This window comes from Camellia sinensis, chromosome 15, assembly GCF_055761805.1.
Source record: "Camellia sinensis isolate YWXY chromosome 15, ASM5576180v1, whole genome shotgun sequence".
Lineage (NCBI taxonomy): Eukaryota > Viridiplantae > Streptophyta > Magnoliopsida > Ericales > Theaceae > Camellia > Camellia sinensis.
This window is the reverse complement of record NC_138975.1, coordinates 42,283,204-42,306,884: the sequence shown is the minus strand read 5'-3', so window position 1 is coordinate 42,306,884 and position 23,681 is coordinate 42,283,204. Positions and strand designations below refer to the sequence as shown.

Genomic DNA, 23,681 nt, shown 5'->3' with positions numbered 1-23,681 from the left:
TTTTTAGTGAATTTTTTTTTAAAAAAATTAGGTTTTTCATTTAACTTGACAAGACGAATTGAAAATCATATTTTTTTCAAAAAAATTCAAAAAAAAATTAGAAAAGACAAAAATAAACTAAAATAAGTAATTTCTTTTTACTTATTTTCGTTCTTTAGTGAATTTTTTTTTAAAATTTTTCAAAAAAAATATATTTTTTAATTCGGATCGATAAGATGGACCGCAAAAAAAAAAAAAAATTTGATATAATTTTGAATTTTTTTTTATTAAAGTCAAAAAACTTGAAAAAATAGGTGATTGTTTTTTTTGGTTACCAAAATATTCATATTAAAACTTGATAGGATTTAATAAGTAATCTTGAGATAAAAATAGAACTTATTGATAATTTTTTCAAAATTAAATGCATCAAACATTAATAATCATATAATAAAATCACAAATATTGTAATAAATGGATGATTTATTTGAAAAAACATATGTATCTTATATACAAAAAATTATAATTAATGTTAGATCAACTTAATTTTTTAAATAAACAATTTTATAAGATAAATTATTTAAATCATCAAAATAGTAAGTTAGCTCCATAAATCAACTTCACTGTAACATTGAAATTTGTAAGGGTAAATTACACAGATAATCCTTGCATTTTATTTCTATGTATCATTTTAGTCTCTGTAATTTCAATTATTTTAATTTTGACTCTTAATTTTAGATTTGGTGTCAATATAATCTAATTGATAATGTCGATTAAGAGTTTTAGAAGAAAATAATTGCTGAGTTGATCAATGAGTTGAACAAGATATAATTTTGCCCATAATTATATAATGTATGCCACTTATATACACATTTTCCATTAAAAATATTAATAATTGTAATCAATTAAACTAAATTGAGATAAAATCATACATTTATGATTCAAATTAAACTAATTAAAATTACAAAAATCAAAATAACACAAAGAAAAGTATAGAGACTACCACTATAATTTATCTAATTTTTACTTTTAACAAATCTAAATTCTAAAGATAATACGGATAAATACACCTTCCTCGATATGATGAACAAAAAATCATTTAAAAGTACCATCCGAAAAAAAAAAAATTATAAAAAAAAAAAAAAAAAAAAAAAAACTGCTTTAAAAGCCCGCATTTGTATTATGGGCCTTTTTTTGTAAGGGAAATATATTAGAAGTTTGCACTATTTTATTTATTTATTTATTTATTTGATAAAAGATTATTTACACTATAAAAAAAATTACGTCTAAACAGTTATATTTCAATAATTACAGAAGCCCAATAACATCTCATAATGGAGAAAAATAACTCATGTAATAATTCATCAATATAAGAAAGAGTCTCATTCTAAGAAAGAAATGAATAATACAACAAAAAATCTGATAATAAATGAGAAATTATTAACACATTACTAGAGTTAATTTCTTACACTTATCATGCCAAATTATAACATTGACACAATTAAGCAGTTTTATTTTCTTTCAATTTCACAATCAGTTTTTTGAATTTTTTTTGAAAAGATAGAAATTAGTTTGACAAAATAAGCACTAAAAAGATATTTTTAAATTTTGTAAAAATTATTTTCACTCTAAAAATTGTAAAATCATATGAAAATGATAAGCGTTATTTATTTATTATTATTTTTTTTTTTCACTACATTAGTTTTAAAAATAAAAGTTTCAAAAAACCAAACAGAATAAAAACTTTTCCTATTATTTTGAGCATATTTTCTCAATAAGACAGTAAAATGCCGATTGCCTAGTAATTTAACTTTGTTTGATTTTGAGTTTTTAGAAATAATTTTGGAGTTTTTAAATTTTTAGTTTTTCATTTTTGTTGTTTTTAGTAAACTTTTTTCATAGTCTAATCATTTTTTTTTTTAATTTTGTAGATACATTTAAACTAAATGCACTTAAAAATGAAAATATTTGTGAAGAAATATAAAAACAATTAAATACAAACAAAAAATATATAAACATGCATTGAATTATATATTTTTTTGTATTTATGAATTTTTTTATACTTTTTAAGTATATAAATCTAGAAAATTTAAATATTTAAAAAATTTACTAAAAGTAAAAAATATATAAATTAATTTTTTTTTAAAAAAAAAAATTATTCTTTGAAAACTCTGAAAACCAAACAAATTTTTGTTTGGTTGTAGTTGTGATTTTGACAATTTTAAAGTTGATGGTTAAGATAAGGCAATTGGGTTAGTAATTCATACATTTGTCTCTTGAGATTGTGGGAAGGTAAAAAAATTTAGAGTTTAAATTGATAAATCGACTACAATCTTTTCGTAATAATCTAACTTACTAACTTCTAACATCTTATTAAAAAAAAAAAAATTTGTTGGATGAATGGGGGAACAAAAATGACCTGACCTGTTATGAGCCATATATTTACATGTGGTGACCATTTCCTGTCCCTTCCTTTATTTTAGTTAAGGTAATGTTACACTAATATTTTTTTTTTATGAGTTATTTATTTATAAATTTTTCATCACTTATTTATTTTATAATTAATTTAAATTATTTTTGTATATTTTAATAAATTTTATAGGTAATATAATTGTTAAAATATTTCTAATAATAATGGGATAAAAAGCCACATTGACATTGTGAATATTCGCATTATCAAATAATGTTCACATCAGCAAGTTGTTAAATATTCAAAAAATATTTATAAAAGTAAAATTACCCATAAAATACCTTAAATATAATAATTAGGATTTGATAAATCAAATGTCCAAAATAATAGGACTTATTGGAATATAAAAATATCTTATAAACTAATTAGGATACGGATACTTGAAATAGAATTTCCTAATAAATTTTCCTTTTTTTATATTACTTTTGGTATTTTGCTTCATGTGTTAACGTTATATTAAAGATAATCTCAAGGGGTTGGTTAGTGGGTGCAACTTAGGGCCCAAGGCCCTGTCTGTTTTCAGAGGTAGAATATAAGAGATTGATAGTGAGGGGATTAAAGTAAAATTGTATTTATTTTTATGGTAGTTTTTAATGTGAAGATTGTTAAATTATTATTCTATAAAAGATATATAAAATATTAAACAAATAAAATTATCATTTTTACTTAACAAAAAATAAAAAAAAAACATTAAACATTAATGTTTAAAAAAAAATGCCCAACATGTAAATAAAAAAATAAAAAATAAAAAAACCTAATCGCATAGGACTAATTTCCTAATACCATTTCCATATCTTCCATCTCAATCCCAACTCCAAGGCCCATCCTAATCCCATGGAATTATGAATCTTCTCTCCATCTTCCAAAATAAACACAACATATAGTGGGTTCTATCTTCATCTCAATCCCAATCCCAATCTCAATCTCATCCTTATCTTCCAAAACAAACGAGACCTAAGGGTATTTTTCCTTTAGGTCTGAAGTTCAAACTCCCATTAGGAGCAATCTATTCCTTGAGGTCACACTTGTGGGTTTTGCTTGAGATTTATCCGATTCATGTGAAGGGAGTGCTTTGCATGGGTTTCAAAATTAGTCGAGATGCATGTAAACTGATCCGAACACCTGGCAAAAAAAAAACATTATGTTAAAGATGGATTAGATATGAGTGTCGCTATTCATTACATCAATAATGTATTACCAAAAATGATATAAAAAGACAATAAATATAGCATTGCTTTATTTTTATTTTTTTTAGTTAAGAAAGCAGCTTGTCTGCAATTCAAACATCCATGTAGTTCATCCTTTGTGGGCTCACCTGTGATTTGTCTCAATAATTTAAACTATTTATTTTGTACAGAGCGATAAGAAGATCATTCTTATAAAAAAATCGAGTTGGATATCATTAAACACATGTTCAGATTAGTTTTGTTGTAAAAAAACAATGTATAGTCTATTATCGAAATTATGTATGTCGTTCAATTATTAAGAGAAATATGAATCAAGCATGTATTAAACGATATCAGATCAATTTAATTTTTTACATAAATGATCTTATCGACGATTCTTGTAAAAATAAACGAATTGAATTATCAAAATAGACTGGAGTGAGCCGACAAAGGGTGAATTGCACTGTGCCGTTCAAAATTTGGACTACAGACAAGCTGCATCCTTAGTTAATCCCAAAACATTGCTATGTCCATGAATTTGGTTTTTATTTTTTTAGTTCTGAAAAAAATTGATGATAATTAATTAAGACTAATTTAATGATCATTTTTTTTAATGGGATGGTGCAAATTATGGAGGTATTTTGAGTAATTTAGAAATATATATAAAAATTTATTTGGCAAAAAATCTTACAATATTATGTTCTCTTTATATGTAGTAATACCGTGTGTAATTCAAATAAATAAAAACAAAATAAAAAATTTATTATATATTGTGTGTTTATTAAAGTGAAATAGGGTTTTTTTTACCTAACTTACATCTTAGATTTGAATTGTATTATCTTCTCTATCTAAAAAAAAATGTTTTTAAAACAAATAAAAATAAATATATATTTTAATAAAATAAATCATACACACAGACATTAAAGTCATTTTACTTTTTCTAAAAAATAATGTTATATGTATCAATTGGTGTACTAACTAGTGTACCAATTAATGATGTGTCATAATTTAAGAGGTTTTTAAAATTTGTAATGTAATTAATGAATGGATCAATAATAATGTCATATCTAGTGTTGGTACACTAGTTAATACATGCATGTAGTACCACCGTTTCTAAACGCCTTGTTTTAAAGCCAAGTGATAAACTACAACCTCATTAAGAACCTTTTAAATAGATTTTTTAATTATATATTTATTGTAAGATTTTTTTGAACATCTCATTACCGATGCCTTTTAATAGAAATCTAGATTAAGGCCCCGTTTAAGAATATGCTACTTTAGTAATTTTTTAACTTTTATGAAAAGATTTGTAAAAAAAAAATAAAAAGAATGATGTGACGATTTATAGTGATTTTTTGGCTAAAATAATTTATCCCCAAACAAGGCCTAAAATTGAAAAACAACACTTACAGAATGGATTTTCAAAAAATTATGAGGAGATGATTTCAATTTGGGGGGCATTTATCCACACAAAGTATGAATTAACAAAAATTTCAACTAACAAAAAGCAATAACATAAACTCTCTCTCTCTCTCTCTCTCTCTCTCACTCTCTCTCGCGCGCGCACACACTCAAAAGCAAAATTGTACATTTCATATTCCATCCGATTCAACATCTCTTCCCCACACTGCACTTATTGATTGACCAATTGAAGAAGACAAGAGGGTGAATGGTTCAAATAGTCTTCCATCATAGAATTATTTGGAAAATAGATTGTAATCAGCAGGATTGTTCTATAGAAGAAAATCCAAAAACATGCTGGGATTCTTTTGAAGACTTCATATTCTCCCACTCTTCAACAATATTCAGCAATCCAAACATCATCATCATAATCATCATCGTCGTCGTCATCATCATCTTCCCTCAAATTTTAATGCTAAATATCTACTAGCAAAAACATAATAACGATGGCAATGATTAAATTAACTTCAATATTCACGACGAAATTTAACTTCAATAGTCACAACTCAACAAAAGATACAACTTACTGAAACATCATCCTTCAACTTTCATCCTCCAACAGGCTCAAGTTTCTAAGATGTACAAGCATGATGATAGCTAAGTTAGGATACCTGCCATTAAGATTTTTTTACAGCAAATCACCGAGCAAGGAAATCAGGATGTGCACCACACCATGCAAGTGCCAGCACAAGTATATATCGCCATTATATTTTTCAAGGCTACTCTGACAGTGCTTCACTGAATGAGTTCTATTCAGTAGTTTTCAAACCCAACAAAAAAGGGAAACAAAATTCAAATTTAGTGTGCATACAGAGAGTATAAAACCAAAATTATCTAGCTCAAATTGAACACAAATCTCTCAATCCGTCTTTTCTATCTAATCAAATCCCTCAATCCAAACAGAGGGTTAATGTCACTATTAATAATACTAGTTATACCAAAACAAATGGCCAAATGAATATGTAAAATGGAACATCAAAATGATACCCAAGAGGAAAAAAAAATCCAAAAAAGTTATAATTTGTCAATTTGAAACTTGATTATAAATTGAATACAAAAAGGGGAAAAATAATCTGATCATTGTTGCCAACAAGAAGTGTAATCAGGCAATTGTAACCAGCACGAGCACTCACAGCTGGAGCAGCCATCATGAATATGTGGAACCAATGTAAACCTTAAAAAAGTAAATAGGTAGCCTGTGCACAAACAATAGGGTAATGCATAAACTAAATCCATTCATATGTAGAGATATAGATATATTTACATATCTATATATAATTTACCGGATGAACATATAATGGTACACTGCTTCAAGTCTCAACCACAACAAAATGGCAGAATTCAATGCAGCGATGTGGAACTTCAAATCTCATTTGTCAGAGTGAAAAAGAGAACTCAAACTTGCCTACATATGACAATTTTTAATTCATGGCCTCCATGTATTCACAATGAGATAATTCAATAAACAGAGCTTAATTACAAGAAGCAAAAGAATAGGGCAACTGTATGTTGAGTCAGTATCAAAGGAAGGCATCCTTAACCAGTCCACACTCATCCTTATACCCATAATTACTTTGCAACAGCCAATTTTTCCTTATACAATTTCAATAGCTCAGGAGCTTCTTCCTGATGACAGTTGACAACCTCTGTTAGGAAAACCTTTTCAGTATACTTCAGCATAGTTGCCAAGGTAATATCATTGTTCTGAATCAAACCTTTCGACAACAAAACTTGATAAACTGCACACCTTGGAACAATCCTCTTCTCAAAACTCATTGAAATAAACCACGGCCTTCTTGCAACAAGGAAAGACCTCCAACCCATTTTATTGACAAAAAAGTCCATCACTCTCACGATCTTATGCTCGGACGCCATCATACACCATGGATACTTCCCAAAAGCCACAAGAATGTCATCCTCAGACAAGCCCCACTTCTTATAAACCTCAACCTTCTTCCCCCAAGTTGATTCACTCATTGACTTCAATGCATGAACCGCTAACACAAAATTCGATTTCGAAGGATTAAAACCCATTTTCTTTACCTCATTCACAATCTTTCTAAGCCTATCACTAGTCAAAATGAATGCTCTAGGCATGAACTTTAACATGAACAAAATTTTTGCATCTGGCACATTGGCTTCTCTCAAAATTTCAACATTGGGTACTGCACAATTTTGAAGATCAACTAAAAGAAGCCCAGCATTGCGTTTAATAGCAGAGATTGTCTCCTCTTCGGATTGTATAAAACTTTTAAAGAAATTGAAAGATGGGATTATTTGGTTTTCCATGCTTCTTTTTAAAACAGCTGGAGCTGAAGATAGTATTTTGGCAACATCAGTGCTCGAAACACCTTTAGACTTGAAGAACTGAAATTTGGGCAAAAGGGTTTTCTCCGGATCACATAAGATTACCGGAGGATACCTCCTGACGAGATTTGAGATCTGGGTTTTGGTGAAGCCGTGGTTCTCGAAGAATGCGAGGACAGAGTCAGGTTTGTTTGGAGTTTCAAATTTGACATAATTTGATGCTGAGAGAGCCTTTTCTAGAGGAAACCCACACGAGTTTATGAAGTAATTCACTGCGAATGAGTGTTGATTTGGAGTCGTTTCGAGTGATGATGATGAAAATGTGTGGATTTGAATGAAATAGAGATTATTGTAAGTAGATGAACAAGCTCTAACAGATGACCTTACATGGTGTAAAGTTCTGCAAATTAAACTAGACATCGATTGAAATTTTAGCCTAAGGAGTAGAGAATTACCTGTTCTGTAGAGGAAATCTTCACAATCTTGGAACTTTTCCCCCCCTAAGACCTTCTTCTTTCATGAACCCTAAATTATTTTTAAGGTAAATTACACTGAGCACCCGAAATTTGGCAAAAATACAATTAACCTATAGTTTTAACATAATTATGTTAAATTTTTTTTTTAGTAACATTATATTATGAAGATGCGCACCTCAATAAGTTGTGCACATCATATACATATTTATTTTAAGCCATTAGATTTTTACAAACAACAATGCTAGGTATCATAAAAAACCTTTTATGAAAATAATCATGAAAGCTTTGTGATCCTTGAATTACACTTAGAATAAAACACCACACACTAATTAAGGTAATCCAAAGATCATAAATCTTTCATGATCATTTTCATGAAAAAAATTTCATGATCCCTAACTTTTCTCTTAATCTCAACCACTGAATAATTTGATTAGAAATCTTGAGTACTTCTTCAACCGATTACCATTTTTACAAATTTCTTCACCGATTGTTCTCTTTCCAGCTGAGCTCTTCACATTGTTTTCCCAAAGCCCCCTTTGTTTTTGAGACACAAATCCGACACTCTTCTTCGCCCTCGAAGACCATCCCAGCGAGCACGACCTACCATCGACTTCGCCTCAACGTAAGACTCTATCTTTCTGCAACTTTTTTCTCTCCTCATTTCTCCATCTCCATTCTATGAAACCTTAGACCGCAATCCCCTTCTTTGAAACTGCCCTTTTCACGTTTGTGAACTCACTGGGTTGGTTTATAAAATTAAGAAAATATTAGGTTTAGGTTTTTTATGTTTGTTTGCTTTGGTAGTTGTTTTGATTCCATTCTTTGAAATCCCCTTTTGTTAACCCCTATTTCCTGTATCGATTCTTGTTTCCCACTGTTCAAAATATCCCTTTCACGTTTGTGAACTCACTTGGAGTGGTTGGATTCTAAATTTAGGAAAAGATGATATGAATAGCTTTTGTTTGTAATGTTTGTTTGATTTGGTAGTTGTTTTGACTCCATATATATAGATATATATCTTGAAATTTTGGTTGAGTTTGTGAAATCTGATGTGTGGGCAATTGAATTTTGTACTCATGTAATTGATACGAGATTGTAATTATTTATTTATTGAAATCTGTTTATGTTTCTAATTCTTCGTTTCTTCTTATGTTATACTTCTAGTAATGGTGCTTTTGGGTTATCATTGAATGTAATATTCCCCTTCTGGATTAGTAGTTGCATATTTTACCTATACATTTCAGGATTTTTATTGATTGATGTAGAATTCTTCTCATGATTGGATGTTGTCGGTGCATTATCTATGCACATATTCTTTTAATAGTAATTTTATATTTGTTTGAAATTTCATCAGATTGAGTAGGTTCTTATTAACATTCAAATCGTCTTTTTAGTACTAAGAATCTCCAACGCTCAAAAAATCATCCGTAAGCACTAAGAGTTGAAGAAAACTTTCTTCCGTATTGTTCTTGTTCTTTTTGAACATGGTAGAGAGGGGAAAGAGGTTGTTCGGACTCAAAACACCAATGTCGTGAACAAGCCCACAATGCCCCTTCATCTTGGCCAAGCTGGTGAACTCAGAACTACCCTCCCTCATCAGAAACTGAACTCAAACTTCCCTGTTTCAACTACTGTACCCAAATCTCAAAATTAAATCATCAATCTCTGCAAAAGTGAATAATTTTGAAATTTTAATTGTATCCAACAATACAAGACAAAATCATTTCAAAATAATCTCAAACTAAACTGCATTTGAGCAATGAGTATGTGTGGATCAAAACATGTTCACACACAAAATTGTCACTTTTATTTATGTAAGCACTCCAGAAATTCTAGGAATCATCATAATGAGTGGCACATTAGTAAACCACATTTAGTGATTCTAGTAATACAAACAGGAATGATTCTAGTAATGTAAACATGAGGTACTTCACTTGAGGTGATTTCAATCTTCTCTGTCCTCATTGATCTCTTCAAGAACGACCACAAGAGCAACTATGAAGGCGTCGTCCACGTTTGGGTGCACAGTCACCACAAACGTAGCTTTTCCAAGAACAAAGCTTTGAACACTGTGTTTTCTGTGCATCTACAATTAAACAACCATTAAGAAAAACAACCCCTTTAAACATATATGATAGAGATCAACTACTTGGGTGCCATTTGGTTGTCTCAGAAACATGATTTAAGCCATTTTAAATTATCTATTTTTTGTAATCAAATCATTAGGGTCCATTTCATTAACAAGATAGTGATGGAAAATGCAAGAAAGAGAACAGAAAACAAACAAACAAACTTTGTAGTGTATGCTAAGCAAAAGAATTCTGAAAGTAAGTGTTGAAAAATGAAATATTTCATACAATCTTAAATTTCTGAACCCAGGTTTTGGTTTCCCACAAAATTTGCATGGAATTTTCTTTCCTGGGAAAGTGGGGAACGATTATCATGTTTTTCAAATTTGCCCATAGTTTCAATGAAGACGATTAAGTATAATCGAAGAATTTTCTTACAACTTCCTACTTTTCAAACTAGAAAACCAAAATTTCAAATCATTTTTCTTGAAATTTTTTCGTCCTAATCAAATGTAGGCAAAAAATTCATTTCTAGTTTCAAATTTTTTTTCATTTTTTCTTCTTTCTTATTTCTTTCATTTTTTCTTCTTTCTCCTTTCTTTCATTTCACTTTCAATCATCATTTTATTTCTAATCAGACAGACCCTTATGATGGATTTAGTTGTAAAACTGACACAACTAAAAAATATATATTCATTTGATAAACATTAAGTAGGTTTTATTTCTTTTAAAAAACATTGAATTGCTTAATCTAAATTTGGGAGATTGAAATCTGTTTTGAATAACCCCAGCTGACTATTTTAAAATAAAACAATTCGTGCAACCAAACAAGGCATTAGATGGGTTTGATCTAAGGCAAGTTCACCTGGGCAATGATGGTTGGAGTATTTCCAAGATGTATGGCACATGATCTCTCAAGCCAACTTCCCTTAACCTTGAAATCACAAACTTCTTCTTTAGTATTGGCAGCCAAGAACGCATCTAATTCGGTCTTGAATTGGATAAGTGACGACTTCTTAACACTGAAAAGAAGATCTTTGGGGTCTGAGCTCTGTCCCCTGAACAATTGCCACCTCCTATGTGTAGTCAATATCTAAAAACCAACGTCAACAAAATTGAAATATACCATTGCTTTTTTTTTTTTCGTTCTTTTGGGATAAGTAAATGTTTTTTTTATTATAATATTGCTCAATGTTCAAGACACAATCCAAGGGGGTAGAGCAACACAATGTGAAAACAAACTCTAGCTCAAAGAGGAAACAAAATCAAGAACTAGACCAAAAACCAAGAATCAAGGTCTCAATTAATAAAAGAAATAGCTTCCCCAAACAAGGCTTTTCTTATACCAAACCTTACCTTTTTTACTTTAACTTCTAATAATTGTAAGAGTCAACTTTTCATGCTTGGATAAGTCTCAATACCACCCTTCCATCAACCCTAAGCGATTGGCCTAGTGGTAAAAAATTGAGGATAAAATACAAGTTCTCGAGTTTGAGTCGCCCAAGGTTTGCCCAGTCGTTAACTTTAAGGCCCCGAATTAGTGGATGTGCATGGAAATAATACAAATTTCAGTAATTTCATTCTTACCTTTGTTTTGTTTTACGTTGGGATTGTGGATTTCTTTAAGTGTTGAAACTGAGAAGCTTGAGGGAAAAAAGAATTTATTGAGGGTTTGAATAACTTGATCTCAATTAAAATTTCAAAATAATCTCTAAAATAAGATCTTGAAGTTGTATCTTTGTGAGCCTTGATGCGTAGAGCGTTCTTGATGTGAGATAACGTGGAAGGATCAACACGTGGTTGAAATGCTTGATGATTCAAAGTATTGAGAGTTTTTTGGCGATAATTAAATTAGCATTTAATTAATTTACATTTCTAGAAAAAAATAATTGTCAAATTCTAGAACTACACTAATTCTAAATATTCCCCCTAGTGATATATTTACCTACCTCTCTAGCATACACTTTATTTTGATCGGTTGCTTATCTAGCATACACTTGAAGTCATGTCTAGGATGATTCTTGTCCATTCTTCATTTACAAAAGTGTTCTAATTCTTTGTATACACTACTTTTATTGAGGGCTTCCTACATTTATGAAATTATATTGTTTGCAGTAATCTTTTGATACTGGAATTTAATGTAATGATGTTTGTATAGCATATGCTTTTTAATAACGGATGCATAAGAAGACAATTTAAATGTTTTACTTGGAAAATTAGTTTTCCTTACAAGCTACTGGATCCTTGACTAGGATCTGTTTCAGAACCTATTTTGCAAAAATATTAGAATTTAACAATTTTATTAGCTGTCATTATTGTCATCATGAATGATCTTGATAATAAAATTCTGAAATTTTATGAGAGTATGATTTTTATGATGCTCAAATGACAACATCAGCTTTTTTAAAAGGCTTTATCAAGGTCAGAAAACCTAGTAACAAGAATCAAATAGTCAGCCTAGTTAAAAGCAACTCATCTTCCTCTTTGACAGAGAAAAGTACTAAGAATTAAACTAAGTTATGATTTTTAAGTAAACAACAATTCTACATAATCAGGAAAAATACTCAGAAAAATGTATTAAAATACAAATTTTTCACAGATATGCTTATACAATCTAAACTACACCTTGTACTATTAAATAAGACAAAAAAAAAAAAAAAAAAAAAGTGAAAGAAAGAAAGAAATGTGCTTTGCTTTTATGACGCTGAAAACAACATATTTCCTTAATGTTATGTTTGGATCATGGATTTAGTTAAGGATTTGGAAAGAGAAAGGGAACAAGAGTGTGAAATGCAGTCATATTTAATTCACATTTCACCTACATTTATCTTTTTTCTTTTAAATCTCTACTCAAATCCATGATCCAAACACAACATAATGGTTCTATGAAGATAAGAAAACCCAATAACAATAATCCAAATCTAATAGTCAAATAGATGAATAGGCTGGATACTGAGTTATCAAAAAAATAATCCAAATCTAATAGTCTAATAGTCAAATAGTGTATATTGAAAGTTGCTGTTGTGGGGCCACATTCTAAATGAATCTTGACTATTGATGTGAAATTTAGGAGAGTTTTTTTATTATTATTTTTCTTGGAATCATAGCATTGTTATTTTTGGTTTACTTGACTCACGTGACACGAGATACTAATTACTAAATTTTTAATACTTTTTATTCTCTTTTTAGTATCTTCTACAAATTTTTATTAAAATTCAAAATTTAAATACTGCCTAACGATATTTATTCTTTAATTGAGTGGCATGACATTGGCATGTGTACTAAACTACTAATAGAGATCGACCAAGTGTATAGATTATAGAGAATCACAACACCGTTTTAGTGTTTTTATTACCCAAATAAGCTCAAATGCATATGGGTTTCACTATTAGCTATGATAAATATTGCTTTTTCATATGGCTCTCCAGCTATGCCAATATCTTTGGTGGTATTGAGTGCAAAACCACCAAAGGGTTTGTGCACCTGGTAGCTCTTTTTGGTGAAACCATACGTGGATCCTATATGCATCCCAAAATCATTTCTTGTTCAAGAAATATCCTCCTTCATCAACCACATTGGATCCCATCAATGTTATATTCAGAAAGGAAAAAAAATTAAAATTTAAAATATACGGATTAAATTTATTGAGTATGATTCAAATTATATAAAGTTTAAATCTGTATAACAGGTGACAAAAATTAAAAAAATCTAGTTCCGTGTTATATCCCATGCAGCTTATTTAACCATTTTTAAGATATTTGATGGTCCATTTTTTCATCACTAAGATTTAGACAATGTAATTGAAAGGTAGGGCAACATTTGACCCACCCTTATGGAGTGAACTTTTGATACCTGTAATCATTGGTAAACCACAGGTATGGGTTAAGCCCAAGAGACACTAATGAGAGTCAAACTAAGATGTCTAGGTTTACAGTTCATCGCAGGGTCTAACCTTATACTGCTAAACTACTGGTGTCGGCTTTTATAGTTCATCTTGGGTAGAAAAGCAAGCTTGTAATTGTGGTGGTGAAGATTGTATATTCAAATTCCAATTCAATTTTTGTTATATCTGTTTACCTTGTTCTTTGACAAAGACTTCCAACTTATCTTCTATCATGCAAAATCTCCAATATGTACAAAGCTTATCCTTTCTTGTTTGTCAATATTAGATGGTGAAAGTCGTGAGAATAAATATTCACCCCAAATAGTGAATATGAACTTCAAGACCATAAAGACCAAAACACACGTGAGTTTCTTGTTTACACCTTAATGTTACCAACCACACGAACGAGTGTGTTTTTGAAAAATTATTTCTTTCCCTACTTAACCAAAAAAATCCTTATATTAAATTAGCAAAGTGAGTCCTAGTTGCTGTTGTTTATAATTAATCAAGAATTATAACCAAATCCATAGTTGCTATCATTTGTAATTGCTCACTTTATGATATATAACTTCATCTAACTATGACATATGGACTGAAGCTTGCTCAAAACATTTGGAAAATACACTCCCACAATTTTTTTTATTTTTATTTTAAATTGTTTTGGAAAATAATAAACTAGCACACAAGGAGAAGAAAATTATGTGAATGTGCTTTGCTTTCTATGACACTGAAACCATCATATGTCCTTAATGTTATGTTTGGATCATGGATTTAACTATGGATTTGGAAAAGGAAAATGAAAAAGATGTGCAAAATAATAATTTTCGTACATAGATTTTTTCTTTTCTCGCCATAATCATTACTTTCCTTAAGTATTGTCTTCTTTACTAACTCTATTTCGATGTTCTACTTGTGTTTGTCATAGGTCCTCAATTTCTCCATCTTAACGTAGAAGTAAACCTATACATCCTCCATCCCTTCCTCCGTAGCGGTTGCATTAGCAGGTCCACTTTTTAATTTATTTGCTTTTAATTAATAGCAGGGCACTAGCGGGTGTGCTATTTTATTTATTTGTTTCATTTTAATTCTTATTAGGGTACTTGCTTCTGTGTTTTTGAATTTCTTTGCTTTGAATTGGTAGCAGGGCACTGGCTGGTGTGCTTATTTATTTGTTTGATTTTAATGAATAGCGGGGCACTGGCGGGTGTGCTATTTTATTTATTTGTTTCATTTTAATTGATAGTAGGGTACTTGCTTTTGTGTTTTTGAATTTATTTGATTTGAATTTATAGCAGGGCACTAGCGGGTATGCTTATTTACTTGTTTGATTTTAATGAATAGCAGAGCATTGGCGGGTGTGCTATTTTATTTATTTTTTTCATTTTAATTAATAGTAGGGTAATTGCTTTTGTGTTTTTTAATTTATTTGCTTTGAATTGATAGCAGGGCACTGGCTGGTGTGCTTATTTATTTATTTGATTTTAATGAATAGCCGGGCACTGGCGGGTGTGCTATTTTATTTATTTTTTTGATTTTAATTTATAACAAGGCATTGGCAGGTGTGCTTTTTAATTAATTTATTTTATTTTAATTGATAGTAGGGTACTTACAAGTGTGCTTTTTTATTATTGGCGTATAATTGATAGCAGAGCACTGGCTGGTGTGCTTATTTGTTCATTTTCTTTAAAGAATTAATAATTGATAGCACAGTATTGGCGGGTGTGCTTTTTTGTTTTTTGTTTGGTTTTAGTTGATAGTAAGGTGCTTGCAGACCTGTTCGAATTTTTTTTTTTTAATTGATAACAAGGCACTGGCAGGTGCTAATTTATTTGTTCTGAAGATTTAATTTATAACAGCGCAATGGCAGGTGTGTTTTTTAGTTGATTTTTTTCATTTTAATTGCTAATAGGGTACTTATGAGTGTATATACGATGGATGAACCTGAAAGTAGTAGGCATAAAGAGGTCAATACTGAAATTGATGACCAATTTGCTCCAGATGGCAAGGATGATGTTGTTGATGTGAAAGAAGGGTTAGCTTCCCAAACCTATGATAGTTTACGAATGCTTACTAAGGAAGATGTGTTGCAAATGAAATTCAATTTAGAGGATGATGCTTATACTTTCTACAATGCATACGCTAAGGTCATCAGTTTTAGCGTACGAAGAAGTAGAAAAAGAATTAGTGGAGACAACAAATTTGTAGAGAGTAGGAAATGGGTTTGTTCAAGGGAAGGTGTAAGAGAAAAGAAATACTTGCAGCGTGTGGAACGGGTAAGAACTCCTAGGGCCGAAACTAGACTTTTTTGTAGTGCCACATTTTGCGTGCGTTATGACAAGACAGTTAGTTTGTGGGTGGACACCCCCACCTATAGGTTTTAATGACACTTTGTTTTCTTATGATTCAAAAAACTATGTACTAATAAGTCTCATAGTCCATACCATTCAGAACTAGTGAGGTTGCCAACAATTTCTTCATGGTATATGTGCACCCACATGATGTAACATACTGCAGGTCCGCAGTCCACCCTGTAAATGCAAAATGGTTTTGATTAGCACTTGACATGTATGTTTGCATAATGGTTATGGAGGATTTGTAAAAAATATAGTAAGGCTTATGAGTCGTCGCCCTGCCGTGGACAGACATCAACTGATATGATTGGTTGTGACGGATATTGGCCTGTTAACTTAGTGCATAGCGGTGATGACTCGCCAATAACGCGCACAATGTTCTCAATGTACTTCCTCTGTGTAGGGAATTTCACATCAGGCACCAACGAACATATGTGTGTGTACATTCATTTTTGGAATTTAACGCACGACAACAATTCATATTTGTGTACAATAAGAGTCACTTACTACTTCTTGTGCTTGGTCGATATAGGGGTCATGTATGCCTGTCCTTGGGCGCAATGAGTTATAATGCCTCCACAAATTTTCTTTAGCATCATACACAACTATCGTTCAGTGGAAGTCATGGTGCAATGGGAATAGTATGTATCTCTCTCCTTGGTAGTTTTTCACATGTGCATCAATATGTTTACTTCTTTTGCGAGGATGGTACTCTCGTATTACCTTCTGTACACATTAGACAAATAATTAATGGACTGTGAAGTTTCAAATTCACATTAGCAAAAATGGAATGATAGATTTTACCAAACACATGTTCCTGAAGATGAATGACGCTTCATTTGAAGTTGGGTTGACCACCTCTTGTTGTTAATGTAATAGTTCGACATATGCATCTATGAGCTGCACAAACATAAGGTCGTATTATATTATTTGTGGTGGGTGAACAATGTGTGTCCGTGGCTGTGGAGGTGTGTGTAGGCATAAAGAGTGAATCATCTTCGTAATGGCATACATTGCTGTGTATCGATTCCTCCTTGATAAGGTTCACAATATGATTAAAATACACGTATGTAAACTTCAAGTCTCCTTTCCACACAAGCAGCCTGTGCATTTTAAACAAACCAATGTGAATATTAACATTACACAGTTTTGAACAAATCAAATAAATAAGCACAGTGGTGAATATTTACAATTATGGAATGTGAATGTTGACATTAGGTGTTTGTACGGTCACTTACTCATCGCCTCCACTTTTTGCTTGTCTTGTTTGGACATCATGCTCCAGACTTTGAACTTGTTGGTCAAGGTCGATTTTTTTAGGTGCTTCCCTGGCGGGTGTTTGTCCACATCTTCAACCATTTCGACTGTATGGGGCTGTTTTTGGCCAGGTAAGTCTGGGTACTGAAAGTCAGGCAAGCAATACTCTTTTCGATCTTTCTCCTTTATACGCTTCACCCAAAAAGGTGGGCTGAGATTGTGTTGCATTGGGACAAGGGGTTGCTTCTGCGTCTCGGCCTGTGTGACAATGTGAACTAACTGGTCATCGTAAAGGTCCTGAAGAATTGTTTTCTCACATTCTAAGTCGATGACCAGCTGCGTTAAACGCTTAATTTCTTCATCTTTCTGCTCCATGCACTTTTTTATTTCAGTATTCATGTTGGGTGGGCTTGACTAATTGAACAATTTATGTTCAAGATCAGTTATGACTCTTGCCCTTAACTCCTATGAGAATTGAAGGTGTTTGTACTTTGCTTCCTACTACCTTATGATGCCCTAAGCCTTCTGATTTTCTTTGACAAGCATATCGATGATGTCGGGTTGGCTTATGTTTGCTATGACAATAGCTCTCTCATCATGTGGGTTGCTAAACGGAATGTGAATGTCCTCATTACTGTCATTTAGCTCAACTCCATCTCCAGAAAATTGGGAGTTGCTGCCATTGTGTTGTTCTTCCTTGATGTTAGAGAGGTTGGGAGATGTGGTGGCTGGTCTGGCTTCACCTTCAATGTTGTATGCCTGAACTTCTGTAATTCTGTTGGGGTTGCAAAGAGTTTGTTGGCATTAACCTGAAATGAAAAAGTTATGTTACTTAATGTATATATTTGGGTGGTATCATAATGTGAATGTTTTGATCAATAGTTGAAGGGCATACCTCATTAAAACCAATATCAGCCAAAGAGATGGTTTTCATCTTCTTTTGTAAAGCAGTCAGATCCCACGTGACACAGCGAGGAATGGCATTGGGCTTGTAAGGTTGTAGGATGGTTGTGTGCTCACACAACCAATACTTTAACAAAACAACAAAGACATATGTTATTTAGCATTTGTATAGTAATGTTAACATATGTGAACATTAATAACAGTGGCACTGTTGTGAACATTCACAGTAGTATATCATGAGTGAATATGAACACTCGCATCAGTGGTACAGATGTGAACATTCACACCTGTGAAACATAAGTGCATATAGACATTCACATCAGTGGTATAGATGTGAATGTTCACAGTTGGCATAGATAAACAACATTGAAGGACATGTGACTGTTATTATTTGAGAACATAGGTACTTACTATCAATAACATGACACAGTCGGTGACTTTTGCTGGCTTTTTGTCGTTTTGGGAAATGGAGGATGTCAACGTTATTCTAATTTGCTTGGCCCAATCATATTCTTGTATGTTTTTCAATGGGACCATATGCGCGTAGTAGCCCCATCCTATTGTCTCACCGCTTGTCGAGAAAAAAAGTTTTTGGCAAGCATACATCCAGACTAGCCGGGCGACTTCTTCGTTATCATCTTTCTTTTTGCCTTTCAATGCCTCGGTCAAAAGGGTGCGTATCCATTTTGAAGTCAACTGGCTGACATTTTTGCACCTTTTATAATGTCAGTCTTTGGTTTCGCACCATATGATATTTCCATTGGCTTGGTGCCATAGTCCACATCAAAAATTAGCTTGATGTCGTTGTCATGTATGTTCATCTTCTTCTCCCCAATGTAGAAGGCCTCTTTTGAAGCTCATGCACAACATCATCATCGTACTTCATGCATTTGTCAAGGACGATCTCACTGTTTCTCAATGCATCTAATAAATGCCAGAAAGGTGTTTGGCGCAGGCAGCCAAGCTGTGGTTGTGTGAATTTAGTGCTTTTCATTAATTTCACCAGTCCGGTCATGTAGTTGACATGCCGCATGTCAATATTGCTGCTAGCATTTGCTTGTGGGCTTTCTTCCTTGACATGGTACTCATCTCTTTTTCTCTTTGAGGTTTTCTTCTGTGCAATATCTGTAAAGTGGAGCATTTTAAAAAAATTAAGTCAAGGCTCATGTGATTAGAATAGTAGAACAGATGTGAACATTCACAGCATTGCCATTGATGTGAATGTTCACAGTTGTGTGCATGGGTGTGAATGTCCACAGTTTTGTGTATGGATGTGAATATCCACATCTGTACATGGATGTGGATGTTAACTGTGTCAGCACAAACACAATGTGCATTTTGTGTGAGTGTGTAAAAATCAATGTATATTTATATAACCATGAACAACATTCAAGAACATGTGGATGTTAACACAAACATATAAAAGGATGTTGTGAACATTTACAGTCCTAATTTGTATGGCAATGCATATTCTTATTACAATCATGCAATGCCAATCTTATAATACAACCTCAAAATTGAAATACAATTTGAAACATGAGATAACAAAAGTGATATATTTCCTCTAAACACAGTGGTTAATGTTCACAAAGTGTCTAATTAATTTACACATGTAATGAATGTTCACAACATAATTATGTATCACAACAACATCTAACACGAGGAATTTTAAATGTGAATGTTCATTACGGTTAATAACAACAATTTGATAGAGGGGGGGAATGATAGTGTCAATATTTGCATGGACTGTATTTCATGCTACTTTCATGTAAAATAATCAAGAATTGAAGGTTCAAGTTGTTGGATCACCATTAACAATCAACAATACCAACAAGGCAAACATTCACAAAAAGGGGAAAAAAATAACTACAATATTACAAAATAATGATTGGCCAAACATTTTCAATCCATGTGAATGTTCACAATTTTTAATAACAACAACAATTTGGTTTGGCCAACATTCTTCAAAACCATTTGAATGTTTACAGTTGTGAACACAACATAATGGCAACTGTAATGTTTTTGATTGAAAAAATCAATATAATTAGAGATTACGATTGGGGATTCAGATTAAAGGTTAGGGTATGAACAATATGGACTCCTATATATTGTAAGAATAGAAACCGGGGTTATTTGTGAAAGTTCACAATATTGTTTGTTGAAAAAGAGATTTAGCGTTTAAATACATGAATGAGTAGATTAGTTACGTTTTTTGCCCATTTCGACGGTTGCGTTGTCACAAATTGTTGTCGAAGGTGATTTTGACGAAGATAGACCTTATGGATGTTCAACAATGGTGATTCCACGATTTCGGCGACCGACGACGTAGGGATGACAAAGAAGATGATGAGACGATGCAACGATGCAACGATGCGATGATGGAACAAAAACAGTCTTCTGGGCGTTGAGACGACATGGAATACGACTTTGGATTTTTGGGATGGTGGAGATACTGTGCGTGATTTCTTACAAGAAGAGAGAGAAAAAGAGACGGTTATTTGATTCAAAGAAATGGAAGGTGCGTGTTTGTTTGAGAGTTTTTTTGGTCTTTTAGCATGAAATGGACCTAATAGAATATTATAAAACACATAGGTCTTGTGGAATAACACTCTTAAATAATGGATTTATTGAAAAAGCTCCCTAAAAAAAATAACAAAAAGTGTTTTCTGAAAAAAATAAAAAAGAATATTTTTCTTCAAAAATAAAAATAAACAAATTATTTTTTGAAAAGAAAATATTTTTTCAAAAAAATATATAATCTAATATAATTTTAAAGGACAGTATAAAAATTATTTTTTTAAAATTTGTATTAATAAAATTTTGAAAAGAGTTGTTATGAGTTTTGAAAAAAAAAAAAAATGAATTAAGTTTTGAGTTATGTGTTTAGTTATGATTTGAGTATGGGGTTGTGTTTTGAATTTAAAATATTAAAAAAATTAAAATGTTTATAAAATAAAATAAAATATTTAAATAAAAAAATTAAATAAAAATTATATATTTAAAATAAAAAATAAAATTTTATTAAAATTTTTTGAATATTAAAAAAATAAATCCAAAAAATTTCAAAATATAATTCAAAAGGCAAAAACTCAAAACTCAAAACTCAAAACTCAAAACTCAAAATACAACTCAAACTCTTTTTAAAACTCAAAACTTTTTTTAAAATTCAAAATTCAAAATTCAAAAACTCTTTTCAAAACTCATAATAAAAAAAAATTCTTTTCAAAACTTATCTCACAATTCCATACTTAAATCATAAGTTTACGCTCAAATTATAATTCTAAAACTACACCAGACCCAAAAATATACAATTAAGGCGGTGTTGGGCCTCATTGATGAGTAGTTTTGGCCCAAGAAGTTAGCAGGTAGCTAAATGTACTGGGCGTCCGCTTTCAGCCCGATTATTAGAAGCTATCATATCGATCGATTATATTAGCGTATTAAAAAAATAAAATAATAGGTTTGGTTTCAATTTTTTAAATTTAATTTTTTGAAAATTAATTTTTTTTTATTTTTAATGAATATTTTTAAAAATTTAAGTAATTTTTTTTACTTTTTTAAATGTTACTTACTTAAATGTATTTAAATAGTAAAATATTTTTAATAATTAATAAATATACAAAAATACAAAAAATGTACTAAATTTTCACATTTTTCTATTTATATTTTTGGTATTTAGTGATTTTTTTAAAGGTTTTTTTTTCACAAATACGGAAAATGAAAAAGTAAAATTTTCTAAAAAGTGAATTTTGAAAACTGAAATCAAACAGAGTCATTTTCTCCATTATTCTTATTTATATAGGGAAATTTTAATATATCCTCTTCGAAAATAGTGTACTATATACACTCTTAATTATGTCATTTTTTTCTTTAATTATAACCAATTTTCTTGTTTAATTATGACATTATTTTAGTTATAACCTATGAATTCTTTAATTATGTCTAATGTTGTGTTTAGTTATAATTTTTTTTTTTAGTTATGACTTAGAAAATTTAAATTATGTCATTTTTTTTTAATTATAAGGTACATATAGTGTACACCCTTTGAAGGGGGAAAATGTCTCGTAGCTCAAATTTTGTGGCTCAAAAGTGGCTCAAATGGCCAAAACGGCGTCGTTTTGGCCATTTTTATGTTGTTCTGTACTCAAAACGACGTCGTTTTGGCCATTTGAGCCACTTTTGAGCCACAAAATTTGAGCTACGTAGCATTGTCGAAGATAAAATACATGTAATATTTTCATAGTAGTTGGAATCCCTCAACATTTTTTCAAAGAAATTTCAAAATCAGAGAAGTTTCACCATGTGTTTATGCGTTCATGTTTGGAATTTCTCTGGACACATGAGAATCCCTTTACAATTTCTCTGAGTATGTTTGTGGGTTCATGTTTATAATTTCTTTGGGCATTTTTACTGAAATTTTTCTAAACACTTCACAATCCCACAGTGTTTAAGAAAATTCACACAATGACCATAGCCAGAAAAAATTTATACAGTGATCATAGTTAGAGAAAATTTACAAGATTACAAACAGTGACCACAACCAAAGAAAATGCACACAGTAATCACAGCTAGATAAAATTCACACAATTCCCACATCCAGGAAAATTTCATAAAGCCAAAGAAATCTCATACAACTAAAGAAAATTCATACAACCAAAGAAATATCATACAACTAGAGAAAATTCATGCAATTCCTGCATCCAAAGAAAATTCACACATTCCAAAGAAAATTCATACAGCCAGAGAAAATTCATATAGCCAGAGAAAGTTCACACAATTCTCACATCCAGAGAAAATTCATACAGCTAGAAAAAAAAATTCACACAGTTCCCACATCTAGAGAAAATTCATACAGTCAGAGAAAATTCACACATTTCCCATATCTAGAAAAAATTCACAGAGTCTAGAGAAGATTCAATCTGATTCTTGAGTTGCACTGCCGATGGAATCGGTGCAGTTTACCCCCGGCCACATCTTCATATCCCACATCGATGACGTCGGCGATTCCTTCAACAAACTCACTAGAGAAGTCACTACCTTTGACCTCCTGGAACCACTACTTCATACAATCCGACACCATCATTGACAATGACATTGTGCGATGGTTCTTTCTATCACCGTTGCTTCTTCTACTGCCATTCTTTTTCATCTTATTCCAACCTCAATTTGCTGTTAATTCTAGTGAGTTTAGTGCTTTTGGGATCCAATTGCTGTTGTAGGTTTAGCTGTTGTTGCTTTGGTTTGTATATATATATATATTTGTTCTTGGTGGGTTTGGAAGATAATTTAATGAATATCTGATTTCATGATCCAAATTTTGAGGATTTATTCAATGGAGAGAGATGAATTTTCCGATCAAGTT

General features: G+C 31.2%; 1 long non-coding RNA gene and 1 pseudogene across 2 annotated transcripts; both read right to left on the bottom strand.

The window, feature by feature from the left end:
* Nucleotides 1-5,209: 5,209 nt before the first annotated feature.
* On the bottom strand, nt 5,210-7,951 carry LOC114308433 (uncharacterized). Its single transcript, XR_014356240.1, has 3 exons — nt 7,836-7,951; nt 5,601-5,822; nt 5,210-5,496 (listed from the first exon to the last, which is right to left on the bottom strand). It is a non-coding gene; the product is annotated as an uncharacterized LOC114308433 (long non-coding RNA).
* A 1,835-nt stretch (nt 7,952-9,786) lies between these two features.
* LOC114308412 (protein LURP-one-related 15 pseudogene) lies at nt 9,787-11,932 on the bottom strand (annotated as a pseudogene). Its single transcript, XR_014356323.1, has 3 exons — nt 11,921-11,932; nt 10,791-11,018; nt 9,787-9,942 (listed from the first exon to the last, which is right to left on the bottom strand). The product of XR_014356323.1 is annotated as a protein LURP-one-related 15 pseudogene (transcript).
* Between the last annotated feature and the right edge of the window lie 11,749 nt (nt 11,933-23,681).